This window comes from Carassius gibelio, chromosome B9 (genome assembly GCF_023724105.1).
Source record: "Carassius gibelio isolate Cgi1373 ecotype wild population from Czech Republic chromosome B9, carGib1.2-hapl.c, whole genome shotgun sequence".
NCBI lineage: Eukaryota > Metazoa > Chordata > Actinopteri > Cypriniformes > Cyprinidae > Carassius > Carassius gibelio.
In genome coordinates this window covers 26,015,634-26,033,619 of record NC_068404.1, presented here as the reverse complement: position 1 = coordinate 26,033,619, position 17,986 = coordinate 26,015,634, and positions in this window count along the sequence as shown.

Genomic DNA, 17,986 nt, shown 5'->3' with positions numbered 1-17,986 from the left:
TATAAAGGTACAGCAAAAATTCTAAGAGTAGGCTAGGATGGTAGTATGTTTTTCCAACTTTAGTCTCTGTCTTAGGATATAGGATGATCACTTGTTGAAAGCAGAGGGGGAAAAGTCTTCAAACTGCACCAACAACTAGATTTTTACCTCCTTTTGAAGAAACCCTGAGTGATGCTTGCCTGTGTAAAACGTGACACTGTAATACGATAGTTGCCAGGGTGGTTCTTTCAAATATACAAAAATAAAGAAATAAATTCAAAAAATTGACCAGCGTAAAAAATAATAATAATAATAATACTGGCTAAACTGTCTTCACAGTATATATATATACAAAAAAAAAAACTGATCAGAAGCTCTGACCTTCCAAACATGTTCTGGGACATGTCCGTAGCACAAATTAGTTTCTTGACAGAGTTAAATACATATTGAACAGGGTTAAGGATTTGTTCTGAATTTCCCACATCAAGTGTTTCTTGAAACGACACAACTAGGAGAGGGATGCTAAGATCAGAGAAAAGAATTCTGGCAAGCCGCTATGGAAAAAAAAAAGAGCAATGCTGTTTCAAGTTCTTCACGGGATATAGAGGATATCGAGTGAGAAATGGAGGGAAAAGCAGTGAGATTGTAAAAAGACCAAATGTTCTCTATATGACACATCTGGAGGGTCCACGGGCCAAGTTTAATCTTTTCTATGCTGGGTTTTTGGCCTTAGTCTGGGTGCCTAACAGGGTGGGGCCATAATTTGCTTTGCTGTCCCCTTTGTCAAAAGAGATGGACTAAATTATCATCGAATTTTACTGGAGAAACTATCCTCGCTTCACAACCAAACATAATAGCCTGTCGGAATTGAGTACAGCTGACCTCACTGTGGGGAACACGGTCCCAAGTGAAGTGTTTTTTTGTAGAAAGCTGGTTTGTGTTGTAAAAGAGGTGTCGATGAACAACTGTAGGGGGTTTAGAACATTCTCCACAATGAAATGAATTATTGTAGAACACAGGCTTTGAATAGGCCTACGGTCAAAAGATTTCTTTCCCCTTTATTAAAAACTTCCTCATTTCACTTGCTGAATCTTGTCATAATATTGCATAACCTCCTTCACTACCATAGTGTATTATGGAGTTATATTTGGAGTCTGTGTTTGGATTAGTGCTCTACTCACTAATTCACCTTAAAGGGTTGGAATGAAATAAAAGTTTGCCTTCGTTTACTCACACTCACGTCGTTGTGGTTGCAAACTTGCATGTCTTCTTTTCTTCTGCAGAACACAAAAGGATAAATTTAGTTGAAATGAATGTGGACTGAAGCTTTCAAGTTCTAAAAAAGTAATCTATGTATATTTGGGCACCATATTCCAAAGTCCAAGGACAGATTTGAGTGACAAATAAACAAAGTTTACACTCTTATTCGCTGATAATTGCCCTCTCCAGTGAGCTGCTAATTGCTGTTAAACTCAAGAATCAAATCATTTTGATTCATAAAACTGAAAAAAGATCTTAAAAAAAAAAAAAATTATAATTCCCATATTACACAATACCGCTTTCCTGTTTAAAGCGTCCTGGAGATCTGTAAAAAAAAAAAAAATTGACATTTCATTAACATACATTTCAGATGGCTTCAGAAGAGTTGGAATATGAACTAATTTTATGGTGTTTTTCTTTTTTTTCTTTTTTTACAGCCAGTTCAGTATTCAATATTCACGTAAAATTCATGTTTTGTTATGAAATAGTGATACAAAATTGAAACAACCTGACACCTTTACAAAAATAAGTATTCGTCTAGTAAATTTATAAAGTATACTACATAACACTGAAGTATATAAGTAATATTAATGTACTAGTATAGTAACTTTCCAAGGGTACTATTTCAGTATTGCTTGGGCTTAGTACACAACTACACAGTTTAAAAAATATATTTCTGAGCAGTGCATATAAAGTAGACTGGAAGTGTACTTACTTTTTAGAAGTATACTAATAGTTGAATAAACATTATTCTATTTATTATTATAAGGAGCAATTCTCACTATTAACTAGCATGCATATTACTAATATATTGGTTGTTTATAAGCACTCATATAGCACATATTAATGCCTTATTTTGCAAGACTATATTTTAAAGTCCTACCCATAAATATCTACTTGCAAACTATTAATGAACAACAGATTAGGGGTTTACTGAGCCAAAAGTCATAATCAATAGTGAGAATTGGACTTTAAAATAAAGTGTGACCCTTCCTTCTTACAAGGGCAACTATTCCCTGAAGCATTTCAAAATAATAATAAAAAAGGTGTGATATTTACAATCCTTGTGTGTCACTGTGGTAACAGACTTTACCTGTGAGTTAGAGTTAGGGAGTAACTTTGATTACCTGTCCATACAGACATTATTCCACCCTACAGAAACGTCTGAGTGTCACACCTGTCAGTAAATACATCTATCAATCCCAAACACAGACTGAATGAACATAGCCAACATGTGGGAGAGTGAATCACAGCAGATCCTCTCCAAACGTGTGTTCACAGTCTTGTGTTCCCAGGTGACTGCAGGGAAACTGCACAAGGATGTTGGAATTCCATTAGAGCACAGCATTAGAGGGTTTTTTCCCCCCCATTTTTCTAAGTAAACAAGTGACTTTGTCCTTGGTTATATATTTGTGTATGTTGCTTAGAAACATGCTATTCAAAACAAAATGCTGTAATCTTTAGGGATGTGAAGCTTGTAGGTAAAAAACAACAAAACAGTCTGATACTAGGAAATTAAAAATACAAATGATTACACAATGATGAGAGTGTACTTTCAATGATAATGATCAACAGACATTCATTCAAAGTTGCAGAAATACAGTGTCCAGTGTCTAACACTGTATGATTCCGAGACTCAGAGCTGCTGTCATTGCCAACCGAGAATATAAGTTATTAAATTGCAGGCCTATGGATCTCGAGATAGCACAAAAGCAAGGCTGTTTCCTTATATTAAAAGTGAGATGCAGACCTATTTTTAAAAGGAAAATAATTTTGTACATTTTTGTAAATATTAACTAATTTTGCTTTTGATGGCTGCAACATATTCCAAAAAAGTTGGGACAGAGGCAAAATAAAAGTGAAAAGGTTATAGAATATCCACTTTTAACTTTTTTTAAACAGTTAACAGTAAGCAGGTGAATTGGTCATGGATCAAAGTAACGTATTTGGGTATGAAAGGAGCATCTCAGTCTTTGCCAGCAAAGCTGGATCATGGCTCATTACTTTGTGCTAAATTTCATGAGAAAAGTGAAAGTGACAAACAAATCAAAAATCCCATTTCGCTATGCAAAAACACAAATAATCTAGGTCTTTCACCAACTACCAGACGTAATATTGTGAAAAGATTCAGGGAATCCAGATAAATCACAGTACATGTATGGCAAGACAGGAAACCTCAGCTGAATGTGCTTGACCTTTGAGCCCTCAGATGGCATTGCATAAGAAACCTTCATGCTGCGGTGTTAAATATAGCTACATGGGCTCAGGAGTACTTCAGAATACTGCTGTCACTTAACAGTCTGCTGCTGCATCAAGAAATGCAACTTGTATAGCTTTTTTCTAGAGTAACAGAGATTAATCAGTTCTATGCAGTGATGTCATGCAGTGACGGCTTCTCTGGGCCAGAGCTCATCTCAGATAGTCAAAAAGACAGTGGAAAGGTGTGCTGGACTATTTTTTTTTTTTTCTGGGAAAAATGGAAATTTTGAGTTCTCAGTCGAAAAACCAGAGGGACCATCCAGACTTCATCAGTGACAGATGTAAAAGCAAACCTCTGTCATGGTATTTGAGTGTATCAGTTCAAACAGCATGCGTGATATGCATATGTGTGAAGGTCACATTGACATGGATGCATATATTGGAGTTGAATAGAGAAATATAGTGCCGTCAAGATGACATCTTTCATGGGAAGTGCATGGTTATTAGATAAAGGTAATGCCAGCTCTCATCCTGCATGTGCTACAACAGCGTGGTTCAGTAGACTTAGAGTGAACGTGCTAGACTGGCCTGTCTGCAGTCCAGATCTGACTCCTACTGAAAATGTATGACCAGTAAGGCAAGGCAAGGCAAGTTTATTTATACAGCACATTTCATACACAATGGTAATTCAAAGTGCTTTACATAAAAGGAAGTGAAATAATAATGAAGAAAAATAATAACAAGAATAAAACAAACAATTTTTAACTTTTAAAATTATTTAATATTTAATATTTAATTAAAAATAAAAATAAAACAAAAACTGTGAAAATATAGTGCAATCAGTTCGGACATTGCACAGTGCTCATTCAATAAATGCACAGCTAAACAGATGAGTCTTAAGTCTTGATTTAAATGTGACTAGTGTTTTAGCACATCTGATCTCTTCTGGAAGCTGATTCCAACTGCGGGCAGCATAACTAAAGGTGGACTCCCCTTGTTTTGTGTGAACCCTTGGTATTTATAACTGACTTGATCCTAGTGATCTGAGTGCTCTGTTAGGCTTATATTCATTGAACATATCTGCAATATATTTCGGTCCTAGGTCATTTAGTGACTTGTATACGAGTAAAAGTACTTTAAAATCAAATGTAGCTGGAAGCCAGTGTAAGGACCTGAGGACTGGTGTGATATGCTCAGATTTTCTGGTTCTAGTCAGAATCCTGGCAGCAGCGTTCTGGATGAGCTGCAGCTGTCTAATGGCCTTTTTGTGAAGGCCGGTGAGGAGCTCATTACAATAGTCCACCCTGCTAGTATAAAAAAGAAGAATCAGACAACAGCTGGGTATCAAAAGTCAAAAGTGCCTCTGTCCCAACTTTTTTGGAGCATGTTACAGCCATCAAAATTTGTTCATATTTAGAAAATACATTAACTTTGGTCAGTGAAAACTTTGGAAATGTTTTTTTTTTGTACTTTTGTAAATTAAATAAACATTTAAGGGAATGAACAAATCACAGATTCTAGATTGTATTGCATTTTTACAAAATGTCCCAACTTCTCTGGAGTCGGGGTTGTAATACAGCCTAGATTAAAAACATCTCTTTGGCCAATCATTTAAATAATGTATCTCATAATTTTGGACTGCAGTTATATTGTAACACATGCGTATCTTCAGATGAAGGGAGCCAGATGAAAATCCAAAGAGGGAGGTTTTAATGGTAATGTTGAAAAACAAACACATACATAACTTTGCTCCTCGCTACATTACTTTAAGGACTGACACACTAGAACTAAACAGACTGGGTTTATAAACACAAAGTAAGTAATCAGGAGAACAGAAACAGGTGGGGAGAAATCAATTAACTAAACAAGAAAAGGAAAATGACCAAAATGACCAGGTCCGGCGGAAGTTGGGATCACGGACGGCGGCACTGGCTTTGCTAAACGCAGCAGGCTTGACGTCACCACCGGCGACAATGCGGCATTGACGAGCTAAAGGAGGTAGTTGAGGTACTGGGGTGGTGAATGACCAAATAAGGAAAACTCAAAAGGAACAGGACAATGGAAGTCCATGACTGTGACATAGCCTATATCTGATCAAATGTGCAATTTTATTCTTTAGCTAGGATTAAACTAATTAATTATACTTGGTTGGATAAGCAGCTAGGCTACTTATGTCTGTATTTGTTTCTCTGTTTTGCCACTTTTTGTCTGTATTAAAATGAGGACACAAGCACTATTTCAAAACAATAATAACATAAATAATAATAATCATAGAAAGACAACCAATTAAAGCAGATATTCCAAATCTTATCAGGGCCAAAACAGTACTCATCATAAAGCGATACACGCATCTTTTCTTTCTTTATTTTCTCTTTTTATGTTTTTCAAAGGAAAACTTGCCTTCCCAGAATTATACTGGAAGTAATGTCCAAAATTCTCATATTTCAATATTAATATTCATCCATTACTTTCTCTTCCCATCCATATAGTTTGTCTTACCCGTTTAAATTAGTCTCATTTCTTCCTCTGTTCATTCCGGTTCATAAACTCACATCCTGCCTGTCTTGAGCCATGCTCGGGATTATGAGCCGTCAGTCATAAACCTCTGGGTTCATCTGACAGCGACGTGCTATTTAGTTTCATTTACTGACAGAGACACTTATTGATCCATTTAATGTCTGGACGGGTATCAGATTCTCAGACAGACCAGGCTCACAGAGCTCCACGTCTTTCTGGTCATGCCACACCCCTCTTTCATATGTATATTTAGGTAAGTAATTAAATATGTTGCAGGGTTGAGATGAAAGGACAGAGAGCCGGTCCAAGCCAGCTCTTTTTGCATGAGAGCTCTGTGAATCTGGCACAGAGGAACGTGAAAGGAAGGGCTGGCCAACATTCACACTGCCGAAGGCATTTTTCCTTGTAGAAGGTGTAGCTTTTTTTTTTTCTATGAAGTTAGTATGTAATACATGAAAGGAGCATGATGAATTAGGGAAAGTCTACCACACCACTCCCAAAAAGAACAGACGTCAGGTTTTTTGAAAATCGTTATAAATTTGAATCTAAAGGAATATGCTATATACAGTGTATAACACTGAATATTTACAATTAATGAGAATGGTAGTAATAACTAAAAAAACACAATCAAAGTTATACTTTGATGAGCTGAGTGATCGGTGCTGGCCGAGTCAACAGTGAGTTACAAAGTGTGAGGTCTGGCAGCGATTCTGGGAGGAGGGGAAAATATGAGCTAGCATGTTTGCCATCCTGTATGGATTTTGAACAAATATGCTGTAATTGTTGATGTAGGCAGAGCATAAACAGAAAGAGGTATAGCCATAATAACCGGCCAAGAACGTTTGCTTATAAGCTTTGTCATAGTTTTTCCCCACAGCTTGACTGCTGGAAATATCAAAAGCATATCCAAAACTGCTCTTTCTGAATGCTAAAAGCTGAAGAGGCACAAAAGGGGAGTGTATATATAAAAATCGATTTACAGAAGTCACTATGCTGCTCTTAAATTTAATATATATATAAAAAATAAAGGATATGACATTAGATTGTAAGTACGTAAATACAATATACTGTATAAAAACATGGACGTGGTGTCCATGATGTCACCCATAGGTTTCTGAAGAGCGTTTCTGAAGCTCAAAGTGGGTGGAGCTGGCCGCTGCTACCCAGCTGAACAGTGGTGACAGCAGCAGCAATCTACCTGTCACGCCCTTAATTATGCAGAACTTTAAGACATAAGGCATATAATTTTAAACGGTTGAATTTTAAAAACCTTTTTTGCAGAAATTAAAATGTAATATTCCGCGGGAAAGACATATCTGATCGGTTATCCAGATAGAAAATTCAGTTGATGTTGCCAAGTGTAAATGCGCTGTGTTCTGACTGATTTATGATCTGATCTGCTTGACTAGATCACAGTGATCGCATGTAAATTCCTAGTGTAAACGCAGCTTATGGGACTGACTACCTTTTGGAGCCATTGCAGTCGATGAATTGCAGTTGTAGTTACTTCCGTGTTGGTTTCACAATAGAGGCATAATATAATGCCGCTTGGTAAATACATACATGCATATTTAAATACATAAAGAAGAGGTTGTGCATTGTCCAAGGTTAAAAATCTTAGGCATGTCATAAAGCAGCAGTACACAACAATAAGTAAAGAGCATAATAATGTAACATAATATTTTATTTTTATAACAATATACTACAACTAATACCACTAATAATACTTATTATTATTATTATTATTATTATTATTATTAATCCATCAACAAAAATGCATGTATAATTTATGAAATAAATACAAATATATAATAATCAAACATCAAATTAATAAATGAAATATTATAAGCATATGTAACTAGACTATTTACAAAAGCAAAAAAAGTTTAGAACCTCTGAATTTAGAGTTGGAACTATCCGTTATATAATACTGATTTACTGTCACTGGAAAAAAAAAATTCTGATAATGTGAACATCCACCCATTTAATGCGCTTAAGTAAGATTATTATGACTGAATGTTTTTTAATCTTTAAGACTTTGGTTCCTGTAGCTCTACTGGTGGAGCATTGTGGTAGCTGATTTCCTATGAACACAAATAATGATAATGCGTACATTAAATCCACTGCAAGCTGCTTTGGAGGGTCTGCCAAATGCGTAAAAACAGTCATAAAAATACTTTATCAAGTATATTTTCAGTTTTTACGTGGGTGAAGTGCTTATTTATTCTAAGTGAGAAAGGGAACCTGTGCAGTCTGAGGTGAAAATCTAAACCCAGAACAGTATGTGCAGTGAGATGAATGAGAGGGGTGTTTCTGTGAATGCTTCCAAATCCCCTCTGGCTAAAGGCCACCTGTTCTGTTCTCCTCCACGTGTTAAAGGAGGGATCCCTTGCACAGGATCCGCTTGATACCACACAACTCGCTCCGTCTGCATTGCATTTGATTCGCAATTTATTACAGTGCCCGCAAAGCAGCACTTTATTATTATTCCTCAGACATTAGGTCAGGGTTCGTTCTGAACATGAAAGTATTAATCTACTGTGATTAATACAGCCTGAAGCATCAATTTACAGACTACACTCAAACTGTTGTGTGGGCAACCTGCTTTTGGCATTTATAAGCTTATTACTCATTTAAAATTAAGATTAAAGTAAAAAAAAAAAAAAAAAAAAATAAAAAAAATTAAAAAATGTACCGTCAACTACCAAAGTAACTTAATTTAAGTTTTGATAGTTAATACTCACAATAGTTTACAAAAAAGGAAAAATAAAAATAAAAATCACATTTGCATATTGTTTTAAATATTGTCTCATTGTTAAGCTATGCTTATGGCACAAGTAATACAATTTCTTGTCATTTGAAGGTGCCTTCATTTCATGGATATTTATAAAAACATTTGATTAAACATATTTACTTTTTTATGTTTCCAAGTGGAAAAGACACTGACCGATTTCGTGGAATGACCCAGGGACATCTGTCTCAGTTAGCAGCATTAATTACAGTCGCAGTGATGATGCAATCAAAATTAGCATAATTTAGAGCCTTTTCTTACCGTTCATGCATTCATTTAATTAATCTAACTAATCTATAGCCAAGTTTACTTCGGAAGACTATGTAGCATTGTTGTTAAGGAAAACTGCAAACATTTAAGAAGTTATCAAAATAATTTTGATTAATCAATAATACAGTATATATGAACCAATGGAAATTTCACTTCAAAAAAAAATTGTCACTTCAAAAAAAAAAAAAAAAAAAAAAATCTATATTTTACTATGGATATGCACACAAAATTGAGTTAATTTACACCTATAGAGGACGTCGAAACATTTTATTTTTGTAGGATCAAAGCCTCAATCCTAAATTAAAATCATTCAGCCAACTAAAATATGGCTTTAGTGTCATCGAGTATTAAATTGTGTTTTTAACTTGGCTTATTGTTTAAAACAAAAAGCGACGACAACACCAAGGTGACAAAAAAAGCCCCAAAACATAATATACAAGTATAAATCTATAATGTACAGTATAAAATAATGCAGCTTTATGGCCCTGCTCCCTTACCCATGTGTAACTGAGGCTCCAGAGCCCACGTCACAACTCATAAAGCAAATGCTAAATCACTGACTCACCTGCCATAGAAACTGGTACAAATCCAGCGCTTTCCTGTTTGGTCTCCAAACTTGTTTTCCTTGGAGTGCCATTAATAGACTCAGGGCTCAGCAAAGAAGGATCTAGAAGACAGACTCTTTGTGCCAGACACATTTAGATTTGATGAGGACTGAGCTAAGTGAAGTGTGTTAAAAGTTTTCCTCCAGGTGTTATTTAGCTTGATAAGAGAGGTCCAGCTTCACAATCTGCCAGAAAAAAAAAAGAACATCCAATAAAAAGAAGAACAAATCAGCAATGCGGTAGAAATGTGCTTCTCATTATGCAACAAGCATGTTTTATAAAAAGGAGAAGAAAAGCAGTTTATCTGGAAAGGACACCTGTTTCTCATCTCTGATTAAGGAAGCAGAAAGATCTGGAAATGTAGAGTGGGAAAGCAAAAGAACAGAACTCAACCTCATCCTGCCCTAGTTTACTTCTGAGGAATACGATTTATCATGGCCACATTGCCAAAGAGGAGCGATATGACTAATGTGACCAGAGTGATGAATTGAGCAAATGAAAGATCATAATCAACATCAAGTGCTCAAGAGAGCGCTTCTGTACTCCCAGCACTCAGAATCAACAGAATCTGCTCCCTTTACTGGTAAACCACAGATGCATGCCTTAAACCATACTCATCAAAACCAACAGCAGTGATTTAGTTCATAAAATAAATAAATAAATACAAACAAATCTGACATTATTCACTCAGCCTCATATTGTTGCAGATTTATATACTGTTCTTTTCCCATATGGCAAGAGTTTATAGTGACCTCCGGGATTGTTCAGATTTTTTTTTTTTTTATGGATTCCTAAATTTGAATGTGAGTAAGAACAACTGTAGTTTTAATTGCATATAGATAGATAGATAGATAGATAAAAGTACCAAAAATTTTAAAGAGTAAAGCCAGTCACATTTCTGTAGTTCTTCTGAGAAGAAAAAAATGACCTGCAGTTAATATCAGATTGCATTTGAGCCGTTGCATTGATTATACAGGCAGTACGCCTCATTGTTTGTGTTTGCAGTGCAGTGTGTCAAAGATCGGATCAAACTTCGCTGAGAGGTCCAATAACCCTTATCTGCGTCTGTGCACAGCTTACATTATGGAAACAAAAACATTTCCCAACAGGATAAGATGATTCTGAATCTCAGATGGCCCTCGTTCAAGAGAAATGCGTTTCATGTGTTTCCTTTGAATGGCATCACATTAAACATTAAAAATGACATAAACTGATGCACTTTAACTCTTGGCTGGCCCTAAAAGTGTCCCCACCTCTTGTTCTGATAATACAACACCACCCAGATAAGTATTTTCATGCTGCTTGACTTCAGACAGGACAAGCAACTCCCTTCCTAATGGACTGGGAGTGACGGCACCCTGAGAAGCTCTGCATGATTCCGGGGGAGGATGTGGACAGCTGTCAGTGTGAAGCACACGGTAACCATGAAACCACAGCGCTCTGACCGACTGGGACCGGTTGAGAGCAGGATATCCCACTGAGAGTACTACGTGTCACTGAGAACATCTTTTGTTCAGTAGGAGGGCAGGTCTGTTGCCTGACTAATAAAACAACACTGGCACTTTTTTGGGAATGGGTTTTCCACTGTGGAGAAATCGACTGATTGATTGTTGTATCAACATTTCCCCCTTTTCCGAATAACAAACAATAGATATTGCACTTGTTTTGCTTCAGGAACAACATTTTACATTAAACACATTTATATATTAGTTTTGAAGAATGAGAGTGACTTAACCATACTGGTCAGAAGGATTTGCACCGAAATACTGTAAAGTATGATTAAACATGCATTAACAAAATTACAGCAAAAGCAGCATTCTTCATATTTATCTTTATATTCTAATTATACGTTACTATTATAACTGCATTTTTTTTTATTTTAATTTAATTTTAAAATGCCTTGTTTGAAAGATTAGGGGGGGATTATGAATAATGGATATAATAATGAAGATAGATAGATGCCAATAGATGGGTGCCTGAACCAAAAAAAAAAAAAAAAAAAAAGGAGCCACAAAAAACTGTGTATAAAATTAAAGATCATTAAAACTATTTAAACTAAATCCATAGCTTTCACTGAATTGTGTACAGATCCTTACAACATGGGGCTGTGCATTATCATGCTGCAACATGAGGAGATGGTCATGGATGAATGGCACAACAATGGGCCTCAGGATCTTGTCACAGTATCTCTGTGCATTCAAAATGCCATCAATAAAATGCATCTGTGTTCGTTGTCCATATCATACGCTTGCCCATACCATAACCCCACTGCCACCATGGGCCACTCGATCCACAACACTGACATCAGCAAACCGCTCAGCATCTTGATATGCCACACCTGTGAGGTGGATGGATTATCTCAGCAAAGGAGAAGTGCTCACTAACACAGATTTAGACAGATTTGTGAAAAATTATTTGAGAGAAAGAGGCCTTTTTTGTACATAGAAAAAGTCTTAGAACTTTAAGTTCAGCTCATGAAAAATGGGGGCAAAAACCATAAATTGTTGCATTATTTGTTAGATCTGAATCAACAAACAGAACTAACAAATATTGCTAAGTGTGATTGCATCATATTATAATTGCTGTTAATAATGTTCATCATCTGGCTGACTAGATCTTGTATTAATTTTTCTGAAAAATCCTGTCATATGCACACAAACTGACAGTCACCACTTATAAGCTAATACTACATATTGTAGAAACTTAATTTTCTGTAAAGATGCTTTGTAATGATTTGTATCGTAATGAGCGCAATACAAATAAATTTGAATTGAATTGAATTGAACTATATTTTTGTTCAGTCTACCTACCTACCTACCTACCTACCTTTCATTATTCATACCCCCATCTTTCAAACGAGACTTTTTAAAATAAAATACAATTAACAAAATGCAGTTATAATAACAACGTATAATTAGAATATCAAGATAAATATGCATAATGCTGCTTTTGCTGTAATTTTGTAAATTCATGTTTAATTATACTTTACAGTATTTCGGTGCAAATCCTTCTGACCAATATAGATAGATAGATAGATAGATAGATAGATAGATAGATAGATAGATAGATAGATAGATAGATTTAGCTTTGAAACAATCGAAAATGTATTTCAGTCAAGGCTCTCTCTAACATGAAAGGATCATATGAAAAAATCTACTGAGACTGTTACACAATAAATATCTGAAGCGTTATCAAATGACCCTAACAGGAATGTTGACAGGAAGGTTAATGGAACGGCAGCATGTTTTTAGAAAGCCAGCTTACGACTGAGAGGCCAGTATACGGGTAAGATGAAAGAACAAGGTGAAGACATAGTGTCATTGGCAAACAGCACATCTATTTCCTTCTTTGTATTGATTTAATCTTACATATACACAGCTGTTGTCGAGGAATTTGGGCGACACCAAACATGCGAGCTGCGTGAGTTGATGTATGACAGGCATTGGCCCACCCTGTCAGAAGCATACGGTGAGATGGTGCGAGGTAGATTGATTATCATTGCTGGCTCTCTGATTTCAGACATTGCCAGCAGACAGAGGCGGCAGTGAAATATTCATATTCCCAGAGTCCTAAGCATGGCACCTTAACTAACACATCCAAGCAGCCATCTGGAGTCAGCCATCACCAAGTGAGAAAAACTTTAAAGGAATAGTTCACCCAAAAAATACATTTACTCACCATCATGTGGAACCAAATCCTTAGGAAGATTTTCTGAGAGACTCTTTCCCATAAATCCGAAGTGGATGGTGACTTATAGCTTAAAGCTATAAGTACAATATATATATATATATATATATATATATATATATATATATATATATATATATATATATATATATATATATATATATATAAAATATATATATATATATATATATATATATATATATATATATATATATATATCAAATCAAATAATAGTAGGTTAAATATTTAAACAATATTATAAGGTAAAATAAATGGATGTGCTAATATGACAAAATAAAGATAAATGAATGCTATATAGAAATAAAAAGTAATAAAAACAATATGATTAAAACTTAAATTTAAACTGAAAATGAAAAAAACTAGCTAATTAAAAATATTAATACATATTAATAAATACTACAATAGTACAGAATATATGTTATAATAATTTTGTTTTATGCACAACTGATCAGTTCAAGTTACCCCCCCCCCCCCCAAAGAAAAATACAAATAAATAAATAAATAAATAAATAAATAATGACGTTTGTAATTCTAATTTAAAAATCTTCTCTGCTTTAAAGGTGCTGTATGTAGAATTGACACCAAGTGGTTGAACTAAGATTTGCAGTCCAAATTCAAAATATTGGAGAGGGTTTTTTTCACCCGGCCCCTTCTCCGCAGACTTGATGCACACGCGGGTTGCCAGATTGAGGAAACCAAAAAGAATGAATGCATGAATGAATGAATGATAAAAGAAACGAATTACACTGTGAAATAAGCTGGTGTGTGATAGGAGTTCTGGCGCACTATGGCTGCTGTCGCATCATCCAGGTGTATGCAGCACACTGGTGGTGGATGAGGAGATACCCCCTGACAATGTAAAGCCCTTTATGTTCCTAGAAAAGTGCTATTTAAATGTAATGGATTACTTATTATTACTTGTTTATTATTTATCAGTGATACGCTGCATGTGTGATACAAGGAAATTTATTTAAGAATTGGCTTGCCAGTCATATGAAGTGTAGCATCCTAGCGATGTTGTACGACAAGAGTTCTGATCTGACTCTGCTGGGCACCCCCAGGCCATCAGCGCGAAAAAGCCTAGAAAACAAAGAGCAGTTTCTGTTCTTTACACTATGACAATAACCATTCTTTTAAAACATATGTCTACTGAACTTTTTGTGTCCTCATTGATACATGGGGAGCGGTCCTGACACGTCTCTCTTCAGTGTTTCCGTTTGTCCCAGCTTGATGTCTTTAACCCCTACATGCAGCACGACTGCCACGATGCTCTCACCACCTTCAGGATCGCAGGTATCTGTGCAGAAACATCGAGAACATGAACACCAGATACAAGGTGAGTGGGCACTTAACGTAGCACGGACATGCTGGACGATGTAGTCTCCTATGATCACAGCATCACTTTATGTCTCGTGGAGGGCAGCGAAGCAGTTCCAGGTGGACATCTTGAAGACTGGAGGCGGCGCAGAGGGAAAAGTCCTCACCTGGGGCCTGGCTAGCATCTTCTACTGCAGGTGCACCCAGGGTCCGTGGTGTCCTGGCGCCGGAGTGAAGGACATCTAGGAAGATTGTGTCCTGGATGCATCGGGACTGTGCAGAGGAGCACATGGAGTAAAGGTGGTGGGAGTCTTAGCAGGACACTGTATACTTAACCCAGACTCTCTCCACTCTCTCAGCTGGGCCTGCTTCCACACCCACCAGCTCGAGCTGCACCAAATGCAGTTTGAACGTGTCCTCACCCGCACTCAAAAGTAGACACACATCCACCATTAAAGCAAGTAACAGTGAGTAAAACAATGATAATGTGTGTGAACATAGTACTGGTAATGTAAGCGAGATTAAGCTAATGGGCTCTAAGCTAATAGCGGACTTGGGAAATCAAAATAAACAGGTGATAACAAGGCGCTCTGATTGTTTTTGTTGTAGAATACGACAGGGGATATATTCAAAAAGTTAAATAGTTAAAGAAAGCCAAACACCAAAACAAACCCTGGCTCAAGTGTCCGGGCCAGATAAATTGTACACAAAGAGACGGAGATGAGGCAGGCGTTGAATGTCACATTCAGCACTTGAAACACATACTGTTTATTTAACATTTGCACTAGAGTCTTTTGTATGCTGCTTCACGTTGTTTGTTAACCAAAGAGCTTGGCTGTGGCTCTATAACAGCTGAGAACAGCCAACATTTCCTGGAAAGGGGATGAAGTGACATATGATGCCGAACCTCTTGTAATCTCAAATTTGTTATGATGGCTCCGGATGAAACCATCTTGATCTGACAGGAAGTCTATACTTTTAGTCGGTAAATTAAGCTGTTAAAATCCCCCCTTCGTTCCATCCAACAAACTTTCACCATTGCAAGAGTAAATATAACAAAGAAAAAATGCTAAGATCCATAATCACTCTGACAACATGGAAAATAAACAGGGGTTCTTCTAACACTGGAAGATTGGGGAAATTCGGGCTTTCTAAAGTGGAACGCCAATTCTGAGTGAGCTGTTTAATTCTTTCCTGCACCTTCATTGCAGGCTGAACAGTTCTATCTGTCTGTCTATCTATCTATCTATCTATCTATCTATCTATCTATCTATCTATCTATCTATCTATCTATCTATCTATCTATCTATCTATCGGTCTATCTGTCTGTCTGTCTGTCTGTCTGTCTGTCTAAACTTAAAGGCTTTTTAAACTAGACAAACAGACAGACGCATGCATGCACTTGCATCAACAGCGTCAGCTTCAGAACAGTGAATACTTTTCTTATTTGCATCCTGCAGAAATAAGAATGTGGACAATGCATTAGATTCATAAACACACAAAGCGACAGTTATATTATTTATAAATCAGAAATGAAAAACCAATTCAGTGTAAATTTCCAGAGTCATGCCAAGTACCACAAGTTTGAGAACCACTAATCTAAGACTTTTCAAGAACATGCAATGCATCTGTACCCGACATTCTGTTCCGAGGCAGTGCAAGAAGCCATCCAAATGTCAGCTCCTAGCATGGGATTCCACCCTGACCATGCCTTTCCATTCCAGGCAAGTTCAGCAGTTGGAAAAGGAAGGCGCTCTCACTACTTTCTCTCCTCCCGCCAGATGTGCTGTCATTGCCGTCCAAATGTTGCTTGTCTCTAGGCCCTGCTTATTATAAAATGTCATGTAAATCAGAGTGGTACAGATGGAGAAATAAAAAAAAAAAAAACTCATTCATGTCCAGTTGTGGCTCTGCTCAAGTCTTGATAAGCTCAGTGGGTTTCAGAGGTCTTTCAGATTGGGCTTTTTTCCAGGGAAGTGGGTCGCTTTTCACAGCTGAAATCCATTTAGCAAAAACCAAACATCTTCCTTCTGGCCATCCCAAATCTCTGAGTCTTCCTTCTGGCCATCCCAAATCTCTGAGATATATATATATATATATATATATATATATATATATATATATATATATATATATATATATATATATATATATATATATATATATACGTATATATGTATGACAGGGCTAGATAGGATTGCTCCATTATTTATATGCCCTTCATTCACCTTCATTTGTCTCTTTTTAATGCTCTACTGAGGCCCATATTTTTGCTACGGAGCTTCGCCAGCTATAGCGAGTAGGGCAAGAAAACCAGTGCATCTGTTGGAGGTTTAGGACTCTGAGCAGACGGTATTGTTTGGGATGAATGCTCTCTTGATTAATGCTCGTGCTTCTCTTGGGTGCATCCAGGCCCTCTGATCCCCAGAAAGTTTCAGTTACTTCTCAGAGGCGCTGGACTCTCCGTGGCTCTGACTAATCTTTGACGCTATGACTCTGACTCATGCTTGAAGGTCCTAGAACTGAATCGCACGCTTATTTGAAATGGGCCAAACCTTCACAGATGGGAAGCTCTGGCCTGGGTTACATTTCACAGGTCTGTAGGTAGAAGTGGCCAAACAATATCTATAAATAAACTTGATTAAAAGGGACATGAGCTGCCTTGTTTTTTCTTTTTTTTTACTGTTCTCTGATGTCCACTTATAATGTTATCAAGATATATATATAACATTGTTGTTTTAAAGTAATAAGCTAATTTCTGTCCTGTTTTTGACCACCTTCATCTCAATGCTCTGTTTGAATAGACGTGGCGGACTGTAGACTCGGAAGTAAACACCCACTGCTATGATTGGATAATTGTTATTTTATTTTATTTATTTAGTGTTATTTTTGCTCTATAAATAAATTCTCAACCTGTTTGTTTGAGTGTCTCTTCTAGACCACCACTGACTGATTGTGTCATTGCTTTATAGTTAGTGACCCGAAAATTACACACCAATGCAATTTCATGGCACACTTTTTACATTTGTAAAACTTGGATATGCCAAACTCAGGCTGAATATCATGAAAGCCTATAATCTACCATGGTCAGGATGCAACGCATCCAGAATGTAATAAAGACCCCTGTTTTAATTTTCAGGCCATTGTCCCACAACCACACAGTGGTATAATCTCATAGTTGACAGCTCTGACCGCTGTAAGACACACAGTGGAAAACCATCCAAACCAAACTTGAAAGAAAACACCATTCCCAAAGTGACCTGAGGAGCAATATGTCTTCTTAAAATAAATGTTTAGGTAAATAACCTTTTCTTCTCATCCTTTTCTTCTGCCAAACATT